The 19,212-nt window shown below is 38.4% G+C and overlaps 1 protein-coding gene across 3 annotated transcripts in view; it reads left to right on the forward strand.

Moving 5' to 3' along the window:
- The window catches only part of HTR1F (5-hydroxytryptamine receptor 1F), a 102,516-nt gene that overhangs the window by 50,119 nt on the left and 33,185 nt on the right, over positions 1–19,212 (forward strand). The gene's annotated exons all lie outside the window — the stretch shown is intronic.

Raw genomic sequence — 19,212 nt, forward strand, 5'->3', positions numbered from 1 at the left:
ATTTTGAAGATGGAAAGCCCAGCAGCTTCTTTTGTGAGAAGACTATTCTTAATTTTTGCATTAGCCACTGTATGCCTGATTTTATTTCTGGTTTTGCCTTGTGCAGTTTTACCAAGTGACTTTTTCCATAGCCTAATTGTAGACTCAACAAAGATGAAATCCCAAAATCCTTGTTTCCTGTAGTCATTCAAATACAACAGCTTAACATTGATAACATTTCAGAAAGGACAATTGGTGTGAATACAAAAATATTTAAAAACAAAAGGGTAAAACTTCCTGCGACATTATCAGGAGAAAAAAATTGTCATTTAACACTGAGACATGTGAAGAACAGAGCAAAAAGAAACAAAATAAATCTTCAGCAATCATTTAATTGCCTGAGCAAATGAACATGAAATATGATTGCTCATAAATGAACCTGAAAATTCCACATGTTGAGACAGGGTAGAGTTACGTGCCACTGTTTGACATTCAGAGACTTTCTAAGGTGCTAAATCACATTGGTTTTTGTTTTGTTTTCTTTGTTTCTTAGTTTGTTTTCATTTGGTTTTGAATTTTATTTTTTTTTTTGCTAGAGGAAGAAAAAGACCTTAAGGCTGATGTGTTCCCATATTCAGATCTCCTTACCCTCATCTATATCTATAAAAGTTCTGACCCCTACCATCTCAGGATTGTGTTTGTACTCTGAAAGATACAGCAAATTGCACTTTTAAAATCTTACAGTAAGAGGTAAAGACAAGGTTGCTGCATTTGTAATAATAGAAAAAATAAAAAATGTCACTGGGTACTGTAAAATGGACTAAAGTCACCCATTTGGTTCATGGTACTGTTAATGAAACACAGATTTTAGTGAAAAATAGGTCAGAATAGGGACCAGTTTTAGCCCTTACAAGTCTTTGCTGCTTCCATGAAGAATATATACAGAAAGACAAAGTTCCCAAACTTGTATTATTTTCTACTTCTAAGCTGGATTTCATCTTGGCCAGGAATTCCTCCAACTGCCATCAGTACACTTCATAGAGAAGAGGAAGACTTTTATACTGTATCTGGGATGTTCAGCAGATTCAGGTGGGGGGAATGCTTGGTTTGAAAGCTTCTCTTTCCTTTACTCTTGTCATTTTTAAAACCTATTTTCTCTCTTCTAGTTACTGTTTTTTATGTAATGAAAGAGAAATTTTGGCTGTTCCTTAATTCTACTATAATACCTGCGGTGACATTAGAGAGAGAAATTACCTGGTAGGAGAAAATGAAAGTGAAGTATAAACAAGGCTTCTGTTTCTGATGGAAACGGTTTTCCTGGCTGCACGCTGGTTTCCAAAAGACAATGACAGGCTGGCAGCTTGTAGAAAACAGGTCTTGACAGCACATGTTAGTGAGCCGAGCATTTTCTAACACCTTGTGTCTCACAAAGCACTTCCACACCATCTGTGCTCCAGCAGCCAAGGGTGGCTCTGTCCCAGGCAGAGCCTTTTGTCTTTGCACAGTCACGGCAAGCAGAGAGCAGGTTTACAACACCTGTTTGAGGCTGGATGTGTGTCAGCTCCTCCTGCAAACCCTCTGTGTGTCCCTGAGTGCCCACAGCCTGCCAGGAGCAGCAGCACAGCTCAGCAGACAGGCAGAGAGGAGTCAGATGGGAACTGGTTTTCTTGTTCTGGCTGAAGAGAAGAGATAAAGATGGGAGGGAGAGGGAGAGGGAATGCAATTCAAAGGCAAGCACGTGCCCTCGTTAGTGCTCACTAAGCAAGTTCCCTTTATTCTCTATAATATTTTCAGCACGTTTTAAAATATTTCTTTTTTAAAAATAATTGTATGAGAACAATGCATTTCTAAGATTAATATAAGCAGCACAATCTGCAACTTAAATAGAGACCAGGAGGGTAATTAGAAAGCATATCTTGATTACAATAAATTGCCTTCTTTGAGCAGCTCTGGTGTTTGTCATTTTTAAGTTGTAGGTTTCTCAGTGTTGGAAGAAAGGAAATCATTAAAACTAACACTTACATAAGTTGCACAAAGGATTATCCCTGATAGCACTATCAGGCACAGGTTTTGTGCTAGTAAATTCCCATGTGCCTATGGCAATTTAAAAGTAACTGAGTTGCCAAAATTTTATGTGATTTGTGAGAATAAAAAAAAAAAAAAAGGCAAGATCTCTGGAAAGAGAAAACAGCCCCTCCCATGCAGTAAGTAAGCCCTAAATGCAGTCTTTCCTTTCAGTATTGTCATCTTCAAGGCTCAATATTTTTCTCATTATCATCTCTTTTTCATGGATTTTTTTTTCCTTTAATGAATTTCTCAGGCACATAGCTATTTTCTTGGCTATCTTGCTTCATTATGCTGATGGAAGCAGCCTTTTAATTTAAGACATTATTAAATGTAATGCATGAAAGGCTTATCTGAAAGATATATTGGGTTGGCAAGAGATGCAAATCAAAATGCAACTGTCTAGGTATCAATTATATATTTTAATGGAAGAATTTGAGTAAAGCTCAGGCAGGAAGGAAAAAAGTACTTATCAGCATCTATCATTTAAATTACCAGCATATTGGTAGACCATTCCTATATCTCATACCCCTCAATAAGGCTGAGACTGAAGCTGGGTCTCAGTGGACAGCAGTTGGCTTGTGAATTCTCCATCCTTGGAATACACAGACAGCAGTTTTACAGAAGCACAAGATATCCCTGATTTTTTTCTCCCATGGATTAAGTCCTTGCATCTTCCAACATCTGGTAGGCTACTTCATCTTTTGTAGTCCATGTCAACATTTACCACCTACTTGCCTTTGAATGGACTCCATAATATTTTTCTTTGGTGTCTCAGGAGATACTCTCTGTGATTTAGGCTGAGGGTGCTCCACAGGAATGCACATCCTCAATGGAGTGATGCCTCCACTGGGGCCCTCACCAGACATTCAGCTGTCCCAACTATATTTGGGACAGCTGAATGTCTCATGGGGGTTACCTTTAGGTTTCCAATTTTCAGGGCTTTCCTTCTCAGTTCAGTACAGCACAAGTTTAACAGACTAAGTTTATTGAAGAGGGCAAGAGCATCCTGCAGGCTCATGCTGACCCAAAGCTCACATGACACAAACCCTTCTGTACATGAGCAGAGAGGATACCAGCAAGTTTAACCCCTGCAGTGCCCCATGGAACTCAGCCTTAGCTCTTTGGAGCTGATGGGTTCCTTACCGCTCAGCCTTCTGGCAGCCACCCCAATCCAAGGCCTTTGCAATGCAGCAGAGGTTGCAGGGATATCTGCAATGCTGGGATCTGGGATCAAGCACCCTGAACAAGTACATGATCAGAAAATAGGCACACAGGTTCTTGTAAAACATGAATGAAGACTCTCTGTAACTTACAATGTTCTAAAGGGCAATGTAATGCAGATTTTAAGAGCCAGCCCTTAAGCTCACATATTGCTGTGCATGTAAGGAAAGCAAATGTGCTCTGAAAGAAACCACGAGGTCATGAAGTGCTCTGCTTCCCCACCTCCAGCAGGAAAGAGAATGAGCTTGTCATCTCACTCTGTAACTGATTCATACCTAATACACAGCTTAATTTTATTCTTTTTTAGTTGCTGTCCATCTTTTTATTTTATAGCAGTTTGTCAGCTGAAAATTGGCTTGATGGTCAAACAAAACATCACCGCATAAATATTAACATTTCTCTATTTGTAGTGGCTCAGCTTAACCAATTCCTGGAGTTTGTAGGTAGAAACAATGCTGGTAGTGCTGAGTTTTGCCTCAGCACTGACCTAGAGTTCATCGTGACTTTTGGATCATCTACTTTTGTTTCTGATCTCTATTACCTGCACTCTTTTAACATATGCACCAACCTAGACTTTTAACAGCAGCTTAACAAGAAGTCATCATGGCATAAAAAACTTAGGATTTCAAATAGAAAGCTGAAATGAAGGGAAAGTACAGATTTAAAATGGAAAACTGAACGGAAGATAGGCCCTGCTTGCACAAGGGTTTCATTTTGGCATAGATCCCATTAATATAGAATAATTGCTTCAGCAAGGCTTTTTTGTTCAAATATTTAGGAATTTGCCTGACATTCACTCAAACCTTCCTACATTCAGAAGGACTGATAATTTAAAGATTGTTTTACTTTCATACAATAGAGTTAATTCAAAGAGTTTTATCAAAATTCTCACCTGTTAAATTTGACTTTGAGGTTATTTTAATTATACTGGAACCTTCTAACTTGTTAGAAAAGTCACTGAGATGCCAAACTTCAATCAGAAATTTGGGACAATTGGTACAGACACTGAGGCAGAAGAAGAGGACCTATCAGAAGACTGTACTTAATGAGATTTCCACAAGACATCTGAAAAGCTGACCTTTGCCGAGTGCTTCTTTTATCATGTATTGCCAGAAATATGTTACTTCTTTAGGTTATGTATCTGCAGTAGAGTCTATCAGCTTTTAGCATGCAAGTTGTAATTCTGCTGAAGCCAGTGCACTCTGGGGAGGACAATTTTAGCTACAAATGAATAGGGTCATTTACAGTTAAGATAAGGGAAAGCAAGTTACTGCTATTTCAGTAAAATGCATACACTTATAATAATAGGGGGAAGAAATGTTCAGACTTTGAAAATGTGTTTTTAAAAATGATGGTAATATTTGATAAGTTTGTGTCCTGTTTTGAGCACAGTGTTTTCATCACCTAAACATATTTAGCTGACTTAAACAAAGCTCAGTTATTGCAGAGAGAGTGGGTACAGCAAGGCTTTGCAGATTCACTTTCTAAAAGCTCAGCAGATGAATGCTCAATTTTGGGATTTTAATCAGAACCTAAGATACAGTACTAAAGGTCTCTTTCTCTTGCACTTCAAACTACTTCAGGGAAGAGACATCTTTTTCCCTTTCAAAAATGTGGGATTCTCAGAACACTAAACACCAGGACTATGCAGTAGTAGGATCAATTAAAATCTATTAGAACCCATTCCTGCTGACTATCACAACACCACTTTTCCCACCAGAAAATTGCCAAATATCCCTTATTCTCAGTCAAAGCTTAAAGACTTAGTACCTACAAATAAAGGTTAGAATTCAACTGACAAAGAGATACATCTTGAACCAATCACTCCAACTTTCTTTTTGCAGTAATAGAGAGAAGCAGACACTGGTAAGGTGCAAGGTATCTGGTGTGAATAAGTCAGCACAATCTCACCCCAGTATTTGCTTCACTCTTTTCCCAAAAAGGGTGCCTAAAGTGCCAAAGAGTACCTGTCTAGCACAGACTGCTTTTTAGCTTAGGCAGAGACAGGAAAGGAGGTGAGAGGAATTCTGCTAAAAGAAGCTGAAAAACTTAGAAAATGACAGTTTTGTTTCCCTTTATATAAACAGGTGCATGAAACTTTCTCACTCAGTAGGAGTTGGTGACTTCAGGAAGAGGAGTTTATCAGAGACATAGGAAAGAAAAAGTAGGGGTAAAAAGCTTTAATTCACAGGGTAGATTAACAGAAGCAAATACCTTTTGCAATGTCCCCAGTGCAGGGAAACAGGTAGCATGGTCTGTTCAAGGAATGCTGGCAAATCTTCAGTGAGCAGCAAATTCCAGGGGTTCCTCTGTGTGACAGCTGCTGTGTGCTTTTATTGTCCTTGCTGCAGAGTTTTTGACAAGGTCTGTGCTGCTTTGAGCCTTGTCTCCCATGACAGCTAAGGGCTATAATCCATAAAAATCCAAGCTTGCATGTAAATGTTGTCCTGAAAGAGTGTTGGGTTTTATCTGAGCCTGTAGTTAGAAACTTTTGCCTAGGGTCTTTCAGGTCCTTTCTTGGGAAGAAAGATCAATATTTCTGTAGAGAAAAATACAAGGCAGCCAAATGAAAATATTACTTATTTTAAATACAGGATTTCTTGATGTGCCTCTGACCTAGAGCAGCTTCCAAAGATTAATCTGCTAACAAAGTGCTGTTTGACAAAACAGGATCCTTTAGAATCGGCTGCTGACATGCTGGAGATGATGGAGCACTTAAGAGACTAATGATAGCCTGGAAATGGAATGGAAATACAATGCATTGTGGTTTTCCTATGAGAAAACAAAACTTAACACTGGCATTCTTTGCAGAATTCATTTCTCAAAAATCTATGAAGTCTGTACTAAGCCTGTGAACCTTGCAAGATTTTTTTTTTTCTGTTACTCAGATTTAATTGAGCTTCCACAAAGATGTCAAGGCCACCAGCAAGGTCATCCTATGTCAGATGTCAGGGTCATAAAAGACAGCTAGAATTTCTCAGCCAAGAAAAATATTCACAGACATTTTACATTGACAAGAACAACTTAACTATTCTCTGTCTGACTCAGAAAAACATGACTGCTGGAAAATATTCTAACATATATTTCCTGGAAATGTTTCTTTCTTCTTCTCCTACACTGAAAAGCAAATAACCCAAGGCAGACAGACATTTCAACCAGCTGGTTAAGGTTAGCTTAGAAAATAAATAACAGTAGAGAAATAGGGCTTTGGAATGGAAATTTTGAGACAAGGATCATCAGATCTTCACCTATCCCTGCAACAAACTGGAAATTTAGATTTAATTCTATACTTTTTCAATGAGTTGGTATTTACTTGGCCAGGCAAACAAAAGTCCAGTTCTCTGAGGTCTGTTATAAAAATAGTATTTCCTTTATTTTGGAAGAGGATTTGGTTTTAAATTATAAATATGTATACTGCTAAACTGGACAAATACACACATCATGCCTTCAGCTGCTGAAAGAGTAGATAAGATAGCAAAAAAAAAAAAAAAAAAAAGAAGATCACCTGCTTAAATATGATTAATATTAGGGCAAATTGCATCAGTAAGCAGTTTACATTTTGTTATTGCAGCTTACACAAGGCAATCCTAAAACAAAAAAAAATGCTGTGTTTGACCAGGAGGAGACATTAAACCTGTATTTGAACTTCTTCAGGTATCTTGGTCATCACCTCCATAAAATGATTTCTAAAGTTTAGCAGTTATTGCACTGATTAATTATGTAAAATAAGGAATCAGCTGAGAAACCTGCTGTGGATTCATGCTGGTATTTAAAATAATAGAAATGGACTATTTGGCAACATGTCTGATTGCCAGATGCTGAGCTGCTGCTCAGAGAGATGGATTTTGAACTGACCCATAAGAAGAAAGGGCAAAAATTGACAGTTTTGCTTCTCATGCTCACTAGCACAAAGATATTGCTGGGTTTGGTCTTTTTTCTTTCCCATCTCTTTCACTGCTTTAAGACCCACAAACATAAGCCCCAACCTTCAACACTTGCAATTTATGTTTCAAAAAGCTAAAACAGTTCCATGACTTGGAGCTAGAGACATTTGTCATAAGTAGGCTCAGATTAGCTTAATTAATTGATGCACCGAGTAAGCTGTGAATGTATCTGAGGTACAAAAATGTGAATCTGAAGGTCTGTATGGAATTACCCTGGAGTGGTTATTTGCTCATAATTATGTTACTGCAGTAACACAAAACCCTGCAGTGCCTCAAAACCCAGGCACTCATATTGAACAAAAATACAATAATAAGTGGTCCATTTGCTAGACAGCTTTCAGTATGAATAGGCAAAGTGAAGGCTTGGGGAAAAGTGGTTTTGAAAACACTCGTGGTCTTTCTTAGCCAGATGAATTGTAACAATTTAACTAAAGCCCTTCAGAAGCTGAAGTTATGCCTGACAATTGAAGGCCACATAGGTTGGGATTTAATAGTTTACATTTGCTGCCCATCAAATACACCTTCAATTGTAAACTTGCAGCCCTGAGAATGTTTCCATAGGCACCTGTTTTATTCTATACCTAACACATGTATGTTCCCCTACCCAGCTGTCTTCAGGAATTGACTCAAAGCAGCTTAAACTGTGTTTTGGGCTCACAACCCTTCAGAAGCAACACAACTATCAAGAACTTCTCTGGTATAAAAAGCAGGCAGGCCAGCAGAGCCCTCTCAGGGACTGCAAGCTGTGGTTCCAGCTTTTAATAACTTTTCCATCAAGAATGGCAGCTTTGTGCTTTCGCCAGCTTCTGTCCTTATTGGAAAGCAGAGAGGAAAACAAACAAACCAAATTTTGCATGGATTTGAAGGAACCGTGTGCTCTCCTTTTTTTTTTTTTTTTTTTTTTTTTTTTTTTTTTTTTTTTGGGGGTTTGGGGTCTTGATGCTGCCAGTTCTGGGTGGCTGGGCTGTGGTCACTGATGTTGCAAACACAGAGGGTGCAGCACAGCAAAAGCTGGATCCTCGTGCCTGTTTCAAACAAATCAGCCTTCTAATCTGACGGATATTGAAAGAACATTTCTTGGTATCTTAGACATCTTAGACACTCCAGGGGTAGAAAAAGGCAGTGGTTATCCTACAGAAAAGAAAGTCATAATTTTGTGGAAAATAGGGGAGTACCCACTTTCCTGAGTTTATATGAGGACCCAGCCAGGAAAAAATAAGGCATATAGAGGCAAACCTAAGAAAGTCAAACTAACTAGAGGCTTTTTGTACATTGAAGTGCTGGGCTAACTTGCCAGCTCTTGTATCTCCCTCCCATTCCCTCATGAGCCTCACACACAAAATGACTTGTGTTTAGCAACAGCTTTTACAGCTCAGTGTGCTGCAAGCTCTGGTACAGCACAGCCCTCACTTATTGTCAGCTGGAGAAAGGCAGAGCTTCCAGCAGCAGCCAGGGAAATGAGTCATTGTGCCAACAGAGGGGAGTGACTGAGCCCTCTGGCTCATCAGGGCCCAGAATCCATCACTGAAGGGGAAGCTGCTACTTTGCCACAGAAAACTTCTCAGCCTGGTTCTTCAGGGCTGGAGGAATCCTTTCAGCCAATTAACAATCTGGCAAAAGCTTTCCAGCTTGCATGCAAGAACCCCACAGCACTGAACAGAACATTGTACTTGTTAAGTTCTTTACAATTTCACTGCTATGAACCAATAAGATCTTCCATGTCACTACAGAGGAATTTTTCACTAAGACCCAAAAAACATTCACTTTGTGACACCTTCTAAATACAACCTGGAATAGTCCTGCTCAAAACATCTTAGGAGTTCCTGGGATGGAGGTTACTTGTAAAGTCATCACATTCAAATACCAGTGGTGGTTCCTTACCCATGAATTTGCTGTGATCTGTTTCCAATCTATTTTTATTGCAGGCTGTTTCAGCATCCTGTGGTGATTAGTGCTGCAGTTTTAATAATTTCATAGCCAGGGTCTCATGAATTCAGTAGTAGGTTGTGTGTTATTATTAAAACCATGCTTGCAGGTACCTTCCCTGCTTCCACTGAAATTTCTCTGTAATTTGTCTGGCACAGCTAAAAGACAAATTTGCAGCTCTGAGCCTCAGAAGCTGAATATGCATTATAGCGAGTTGAAAAAATACAGCAGAGGGTTTTGCTTGTTCACTTTATCTCTGAACAGTTCTAAATCACTTACCTTCAAATGACTTACCTTCAAATAATCACTTTGCTAGTGGAAATTAAAATTCAGAAACTTTCTCCAAGTTTAAGATTCTCCTCCCCAATGGTGAGTATCTGGGAACAGTTACAGCCCTGAAAATTATACATAAATGCACATTTAACTTTTTAAACAAGTCTGATGCAACTATAAATTTTACTTAAGGTAATTTGAACTTTGAAAACTCTTGCTTGGACTGCCCTCACAAAGGCATTTTAACACTGAAAAAAAAACAAAAAAAAACCAATGTATTTGGTTATACTTTAAAAGTAAGAAAAAAGAGCTTTCTTATGAATGCTTTTAGAAATTTCAGGACCAGAACAGAAGACTAGCACTTACATTAATTCATTATCTGCTTCAAAACAATTTATTCAGAAGCAATGGAACAGAAACAAATTAAAATGTCCCTTTAGATTTCACTCAGAAAATATATTCTTTTATAGGTCTTTGACTCCAACCTTCTGACAGCTAAAATTAACTTTGCATTACTGAAACAGATAATGTGCTGTCCTTATTCTATTCAGAGATAATACAGTAAATACTGATTAGGTTTAGCACATGAGATTTAGAGCAGAAACATTTCTTTCTTTATATTAGTTTGTATTTGTGAATGATGTCTAGCTGCCTATTGGGCTTCACTATTTCAAAACTTCATTTAAAATCAACATGTCAGCTTTAATCTTTTTTTTATTGTGGGGTTGTTTTTTTTTTTAGTGCTTCTATGTGTATGCATTTATACAAATATTACTTTAAGTCACTAAAACTTAATAATAAATATTCTCTTTATTTCCTGCTGCCTGCCAGACAGCTTGCTTGTACAAAAAGAAAAAAAAATCCTATTTTGGATTAAATCTGTTATGTATTTTCAGGGAATGTAATAATCTTGATACAGTAGCAGAAAAATGATGACTTTATAGTGCCATAAAATATGTCCTTTTCCCAGGATTTTCAAGACTGCAATATGTAGGTTAATACAATCAAATCCCAGCTACATAATGTGACCCATGGTGATGAGAATGATGTAAAAGCACCATGTGCACTACAGGTAAGGGGAATGGTTTGGTGGCTTTTTCAAGTAATCCTGTTCCTTTTCATTTTTGGACAGGCAGCTTGGTCAGTGCACAGATTTTTATGTCAGTGCACTTGTCCAACACCCCAGACCACCCCAGAGTATTCCAAAGACTCTGATATATTTCTTAATTAAATCTTGACAGTGAAATTGTAGTTCATGAAAACAATCCATGGTGGTTTGCAAGCGGTGTCTGTGCATATTAAACCAGCACTTGACCAGATTTGGTTTTTTACAGTTCAGTCAGGTATGCCTTGAAAGCATTATCAGGGATAAGTGGTGGGTATTTGAATAATAAGCATTCCATATCTACCTCTGGGACGAAATGCAAAGCTCCTCAGGCAGTCTGCAGGGCTGTGAAGCTCAGTCAGAATGTTTGGTATTTTGTTCTGCTGCAAGCAGCCACAGTTTACTTAGACACCAAGTTATTTTTCTGATCCTTTTTCCCTGGCAGCAGTGGTGCCTCATCAGCCCATGTAGCCAGAGGTGTTATTTATTCCCACTCTCTCTAACTCCCCTCTCTGACCTATATTCACTCATCTGTTTGTTAGTCTTTCACTTATAAATAGACTTTAAATGTTACTGTGTGAATTCAAACTTATGTTAATAGATAACACCACCCACTCCTACGAAATAGAAATACTATTTTTCATCATCTTATATGCTTAGAGCCATAATTAAGATAAATTTCAAGCACACTTAAAACATCTCAGTCCAAATGCATGCATATTTCAGAAGTGCTCTTATTAGTAACTTGGTGATAATTATTTTCTTCTTGCAGTTAGAGGTGAATTTTATTCCTGAAAAACAGAGCTGCTTTTCAGAGGACAATGTGAATCTCCCCATTTATTTGAAATCCTACTTTTCATTTGAAACAGTGACAGTTCTGACCTTGCTTGCTCTGTGATGACTCCTTTACAAACCCAGATGCACCAGTCAGGCCAACCTTCAGCAGCACGTAAGAAGCCAAAGGGGTTGCAAGTGTAGTACCTCAGTTAAAAATTGTCACCAGAGACCAAGGTGTAAATTAACATGGAAGACTAAAGAGAAACCAGGAATTCCCATTCCAGTTTAAGATATTCTATACAGAGGTATATGCCATTTTTCTACACAGGAGAAGTAGCTATCTAGAATTTAGTCTTCATTTAGAAAATGTAAAGACTGAAATTGTAGAATAGGCACATGAAGCCACATGGAAATTGTGTCTGTGCAGCACACCAGCAAAAAGAAAGACAGCCACCAAACCAGCTGGTGTAGATGGTCTCAGGCTGCCCAGACCTGGCATCCTCTGGATCAAACATAATTTGACAATAACTAATATTTTGGAAAGAAAGTCATGGAAAATTCCTGAAATGCCAGGAAAAATGAGGTGGACCAGAAAAGTTCCTAGGGGAAGTGCTGCCTGCACTGCATTTGTACACTTATCCATAGGTATTGGGACAATTTTCTGCTCTTTAGTTCTTATCACCCCTTCACTTGCAAGAGCCGGGAACAGAGATAAAGACTGTCAGGTATGAGTGTGCTTAGAGGACAGCAGATGGAATGAGATGATTCTCTAGGAAGGAACAATTCACCACAGCAACTCATTTTACTCAGTTTCATGGTCAGCACAGGAAGCTGACCCCAGGTTTGAGCCCCAGAGCAATCTCCAGTGTGCTTCCAGAGCCAAACTTAGCACCTGCTGGGCCAGTCCATTTGCCAGTTTTTTATGGTGGGAAATGCTGCAGCCATGACTCAGGGCCAAAGCAATGTTTGATTTGAGCCTGTAATCATCTCTCAGATATTCTCCCTCAGGCTGGTAGCTCTTGTGGCACCAAAACATAGTTATTATATATAATTCTTATCACATGGCTGGGTTGTTTTTCAGGTAAAAGCTAAAAAGATAAAAACCCACATCCTAACCTGGTAGAGTAACATTTTCACACCATAACACTTGAATTATATGGCTGTGCTGTGGCACCAGGGAGTCAGAATTCGGATACAAAGGATGTTCTCGGAGGGGGACAGATGTGGTGCTGCCCTGTGTCATTACTGCTGCTCTGCAGCAGGCTCAGACATAAAACCTGCAGGCTTTGGTGTTCAGGATTTTCCTGCTAGAAACTGGCTTGTTCTCTAAGAGAGACAATTTCAGTGCACGAACAGCCTGGATAATAAAACAGGAGGCAAAAAGGCAACACAGCCAGAGTGCAAGGGCAGCATCTCCTCAGGAAAATGAGGGAAAGCAGGAAGAGAGCTGGAGTGAAACCATGACAGGATAGGATTTATGAGGCATAACATTCCACAATATCCCACAGCCTTTTCCAGCCCTCCTAGGGGAGAGATGGAGGTTGCTTTTACACACTGGGATATCAAAATTTAGGAAGTCAAGCAGCCATCTATCTGGTCTGTGGGTAAGACAGAAGTAAACAGGAAAATTGTGCGTCTCAGATAAATTCCTATAATTTTAAAATAGTACCCTGCTAGTTAAATAAAAATAATATATATTCATTCTAAATCAAATTAGTTTTTCAGATTTCTTTCAGGATTCTAAATAAGATAACAGTAAAGGTCACAAAATGATATATTACTATTTATCCATGTAAACGATAGGAAGAATTTTAAGAAACATATTTTTCATACAGTGCAGTCAAAATTTAAGCCATAAGTTTCCTTAAATAAGTGTATCTGTAAGATCTGGTATTCAAGGAGTTTAGACAAATTATCAGACTGATATTTCTAGATGCAAAATCATTAAAAATATCTTCAGAGTGATCGCCAGATTAAAAGTGACACACTGAAGGATGACTTAATTTATTCTCTGACATTGAGTAAAGTAGGTTTCTCTTGCCCAGAAATGTAAAATAAATAACTGCAAACACCCATGTTGAAAATTCTAAAGGAAAACAAACTATCACACTGTAAAAACACTAAAGTTACATAAGCAATATTTTTAGACATATTTGGGAAGGTAATACTTTTAGCCCAATGCGAGTTAGAAATGCTCATGGTGTTTTCCTGTGGTATCCATCACTACAGATTTTTCCAAAATCCAGTTAAGGCCTCTGCCCCAACCCCCATGGGCAGTGGCCTTAGGTTTTAGAAATGCACTGCCCTCTGGTTTTACTCTACACCTCCTGGATATCAGCTTTTCACATCACCTTATCACTCCTGCAAATCAGAGATGGGCTCTCAAGTCAAGAATTTGAGATTATACAGAGGGACAAGAGCCTTACTAAGTAACTTCAGAGTTGGTAACTGATATTAGAACAGAAAGAGAATTAAAGCTGATTTTAAGATCCAGAGGCAAGTGTCTAAATCCTGAAGTTTTTCGTTTCTTTTCCCTTTCATTACCAATTCGTCCTAAGGCACAAAATCAGCATGACAACTCTTTTTTTGTTTGGTTTCAGGTTTTGGTTTTTTTTTGGTTTGTTTTTTGCAAAGCTGCAGGAAGTCAAAAATCACACTTAGAGTGGAAAATATGTGGATAGATTTAGGCATCAGCACCTGAATGAATTTCATGATAATTACATTCCTCTCGAAGATATGAAACAGCAATTCTATTTCCCTCTTCACTCTTCTCTAGCAAACCTGGAGATCCAATAATGTCATACAACATATTGCAATGTGACAGCACAGTGCTGATATGTCCTATTCAGGCATTTGTTATTTTAGGTGTGGGATGGTTTTTCAATATATTCAACAACACTTTAAAATATTTGCCTAAATTAGATTTTTTTACCTTCTGTTGTGCAAATCTAGATTCTTTTCATCCATACAGGCACATTCAAGCTAAAAGGAGCTGTTGTCAACACTAACAGAAGTATTTTGTAGGAAGTAGAAATCCCTATGAAAACCAACAGGATGCAGAAGGAAGATACTATATTCTGTAGCATGTACAGTAATAGGAATGCCAGTTTGACCAGATGTTTATAATTAACTAAGAAACAGCCAGATTACTACAAATACTGTAGTGCTCCCTGTTCTGTTCAGAAATGTGCACATTCGGAACTAAAAAACTCTGTTCATCCCTTCTTTCTGAACACAAGAATTAACTAGTGGTACAGGTAACAGAATTGAAAGGATACCCAAAAAAAATAGATTTATAGACTCATGTTGAAGTTCTGTTATATTTGGAAGTCAGTAGCCTGCAAGCCAGGTAATGCTATTATTTTCATGTCGTGCCTCCAGTGCTTCTAACAATGCTCAGGACACATTTTGAAGAAATACTAATGTAAAATATTATGCATGTATCACTTTTCCCTGCTCGAAGCAGCTGGAATAACTGTGGTGCTTCTAACATATTTCTAGGTTAGTTGTTACACGTGACTTTATAGCTCAGACATGACAACAGCTGGTAGAGAGTGGGAATGATTCCAAAAGTAATTTTGGAAATGAAGGAATTGAAGATTCTATTGTGTATTTGTATTTGTTAACTATGCTCATTAGCCAAGTCAGAATTTAGCAAAATTAATTATATTTTAATTAAGTAGAATCATCTACCAAACAAAGTTAAGTGCTTCTTTAACCTTTTGCATAGTTTATTTCTTGGTTTTTTTCCTCAATGTGTTGCCATTAATCCTTGGTGTGGAACTAGCCTAACTGTTTATACTTAATTAATTTGAAAGTTGCCGTAACTTGTAGAACTGAGAAAAGATACTACTTAAAGACACTAGGCAATGAACCTGACTTTTGAAACTATATACTCTTTTTTTTCCCCTAGAATACTTTTTTTTAAAATTTTTGTATTATTATTATTATTTTTAACCTTCCCTGAAGGCCAATGGTAATATCTCCTGAGCTGCAAGTTGGCTTCTAGAACAACAGTTCAAGCACAGACAATTGCCTTTTTCTAGTAAAATGTGTCCTTGATTTTGGCACAGCTCTGACTACTCACCCCTAAATCAAGAACATCTGTGGGCAAACTGGAGGAAACAGCCCATTTAAAAAGAAACATTTGTCTCATTCATTGTCCATAGTGAATTTCAAAGCACTATACTGAGCTGGGAATAAATCACCTGTACAAAGCAGGGCTGTGGGGGACTCTGCAGAGAAGGATTTTAGGGATCACAAACAATGCCATGCTATTGGAGAGGGGGGAAAAAGCCCATAATATATTATAGTATAATACATAAAACATCACCCCAGACCAGTCATTTTTCACCACTTTAGTAGGGTCAGGGTCATATTGGAAAGCACACAGGAAAGAACAAGGAAAAAAATTCAAATAAGTAAAAAATGTGGAGTAAGAAGAAATATCAAAGAAATCAAGTTCTTTAGTCTAAACAAAGGAAGCACGTTTGGAAGCTTAAAGGCTGTTGCAGTGAAGGAGGGACAAAAACAGGCTTCATGCCCACCCAGAGCCCAGCATGCCTGGCAACAAGAGAGGTTTAGCTCCAAATTCTGACTGTGTTGGGAAATGGTGCCTAGGAATTGTTTATTTCTATTGCTGGAGTGCCTTAAACAAGAGAAATGTAAATATTTGTCAGATGTGACAGTAACACTGGCATGGTAAAACACTCAAAACCAGTTTTCCAGCAGATTATATTTCTGTCTTGTATATACTATTTTCACAAAGTGAGTTTTGCCTTCACAGAAGATTAAAATTGGGACTGGCATAACTGGATGTTTGGCTAGTGTAAATAAAAGTCTTTAAGGGGTAATAACTCCTTGCATTTTATTTTTGTCAACAGCACAGAAACTCTGGCAAAACATCAAAACCCAAACTTGCAGTCCTTGGAAGTCTTTCATTCCTCATTTCTGGCAAACTCAACAACTACTCAGACTTTCACATAAGCTTTTATTCTAGCTTTTATGTCAAAAATACTTCCACCCTTATTTGTGTTTTACCTACTTCATGTCTTCCTTTGGATCCCCTCTCTAACGCTTCACATTCAACACATTGTCTGGGGACAAAACATCCTCTTTAGTTCACAAAAGCTGAGGTACCCAAGTGTCAGAAGGATGCTCATGCAGGAGGCAGGGGATGTTTGCCACTCAGGGCTAGTTATTGGGTTTCAGAGAACATAATTGCACACTTGGGAGGCAGTAACTTCTTAATTACAGTCCTCTGGAGAGTGGGAGGAATCAAAGCAGTGTCACGTCTGAAAGGGACTTGACACAAGTAGCCAAAGTGGCCTAATCCCATCAGAGGAGAAAGCACTTGATCTGTGCTCCAGCAAGCGCCCAGCCTTCTTCAGGCACTCTATAATTAAGTATTTAAAATTGCTCCCCTCAGTGCACTTCTCTGCTTCTGCTCTTCTATCAGCTTCATCCCTGAAATCACCAGCCTGGTTAACCAGCCCTGATTTCTGCTTCCTGCCTCGTGCACTCTCCAGTTCCAGTGGTTGGGGGTGGGATGGTGGCGAAGGCACTGGGCTGGGGGTCAGCTCTCAGTTCCTGCATATAACACACACACACACTGGGTTTTGGGTATCTATCATGAGGCACATCAGCTGAATGCCCACAGGAATTCTGAATGCATGAAATTATCCCAGAAATTATCACTTTTTTAAAAGTTAAGGCCTGGATGTTGGAAAGAACTCATGCTTGAGAACAGTGTTGGAGCACATGCTAGTTTTATTTATTTTAAAGTATCATCCGAGTTTAAAAAGAACTAAAACACATTGCTGGATCAGGACATGTGACTGACTAAAAAAAGGGAATATCCACACCACTTCTAAAGTGTGTCATTTAAAAAGGAATGCAATTATTCATTCTTCAACCAGCAGCCAACCTGCAGCTCGTGGCAGTTAGGAACAAGCACTTTCTCCAGGCATGATTTTTCCATGCATCCATTTCAGGCACTTTCCTGCTTATTGTCTAGCCCTAGTGCCAAACAAAATCAGGACCTTGGAGTTGAAAGAGAAGACACTGATGAAATCAAGAGTGGCTTCCCCTACAAAGCAGTGTGAAGCAGGCACTTATTTTAGCTGAGGAGCAGAGTGCTGCCCAGCCCTCCAACCACCACCAGTCCAGAGACCTCTTTGTGAAGTGTTTCAGGTCATTTTTCCTACAAAATTCTCACCCCACATTTCACAGTAGGAAATAATATAAGAAACTTTCAGGGTTATTATCTGTAAGTTCTCTTTCTGTGAGTAGAGCAAACCACCAAATCCATGAAAACTAGGTACCATTAACACCACCAGAGATGTCCTCTGATCTGAGTAAACTCATCCACAGCTAAACCAGGGTGGAAGACAATGAAATTTCAAGCACTAAACATCTCTTTATATAAAATGGGTAATTTTTTAATGCTACAACTAAGAAAGGAAAAAATGAATGAAAGAATCTTTTTGTAAAAACTTATAACCTGCAGAAAACTGAACATTTTCAGACATTTTTACCAGTCTTGAACTTTGGCACCAGAACAACATACTCCACAGGGCTGGTGCCTCATTAATACAGCCACAGCACTGCAATCCATGAAGGAAGAAATGGGGGAGGAGGACTGTGCTAAATTAGCTCTGAGTTCCACAGAAGAGAATGTCACACTCACTCCCCCTCAGCAGTGGGCTTTTCATATGGCTGCATCGAGGATGGCTGGTGGCTGAAAAGAGAAATTGCTACTGCTGAGAGAGAGCAAGTCAGTCACTCATCAGCCCAGTGCCTTTTTCTGCTGTCCTTAACAACAGTACACCTCTTGCCCTGTTAAAATACTGTCCCTCTCACCTAGCCCAGGTCCAAGTTGAGACAGAACAGAATGAGGCATGCTGATTTAATGTTGTAAGTTTTTGTTGAAAACATCTATCAAAGTGAAAGATCTTTGTGGTTTCTCAAAACCAGGTTTTGCTTATTAGCCCTTTATCCTTTAGTGAACAAAGGGAGTCAAATGTGTGTTTTGCTGTGAATCCTCTAGGCAATATCAGCCAGATATTTATTACATGTACTCATCCCATATGGCTTTCTCTACTGTAGGCTACAGCCTAAGATTATTCCTTTTCTATTTTCCCATCATATATAAAACAAAATGGTTGTTTTCATCTTTATAAATGAATGGTTGTTTTCATCTGTAAACCTTTATATGAACAGCTTCTAAGAGAACCACTCAAAACAATTAGGCAAAAAACAAACCCACCACACCACTAGTGCATGACATCAGTTATCACATGGGGATCTGCATTTCTACTGAAAGAATTTTAGTAATCTACACATTGGCTTAAAGTTTAAAACTACTGCAGAAGCTAAATACACATAAATAATATCTGCATGGTCAATAGCAGAAGGCAGATAACCCTTGAGAGAGACTACAAAAATTAAAAGAAAAGAATATGCATAGAAATATATCCATTGGGGTCTTATTGTCTGAAATAAAGTGACTAAAATAAAATAAAAGGGGGATCTGATGAAAATACAATAAAAATTGAGATGTATCAGATGTTGGCAGGAATAAAAACAAGAAAACCCCACAATGGGTTAACTGGCCACAAGTTGCCCAATTTACAAATAATGGAACCTTAAGAGAAGAGAACAGGCAGGAAGGCAAGCCAACATTTTATACCAAACAATTATTAATGCACTGACAGTCTGAACATTAAGTTAAGGCTCTATAATGAGGCTAACAGTCTGTGGAGATGGTTCAGTCATAAGACTGTTCTCGGCTTAATGGGTGCCATAACCATTAAAGATGAAACACAATATTTGGAAGGCAGAATAGATATAAAGCAGAAGAACATCACAGCAAACCAAAAAAAAAAAAAAAAAAAGCTCTTGTTCCATTCCATTCAGACT

The sequence above is a fragment of the Passer domesticus genome, chromosome 2 (assembly GCF_036417665.1).
Source record: "Passer domesticus isolate bPasDom1 chromosome 2, bPasDom1.hap1, whole genome shotgun sequence".
Classification (NCBI taxonomy): domain Eukaryota; kingdom Metazoa; phylum Chordata; class Aves; order Passeriformes; family Passeridae; genus Passer; species Passer domesticus.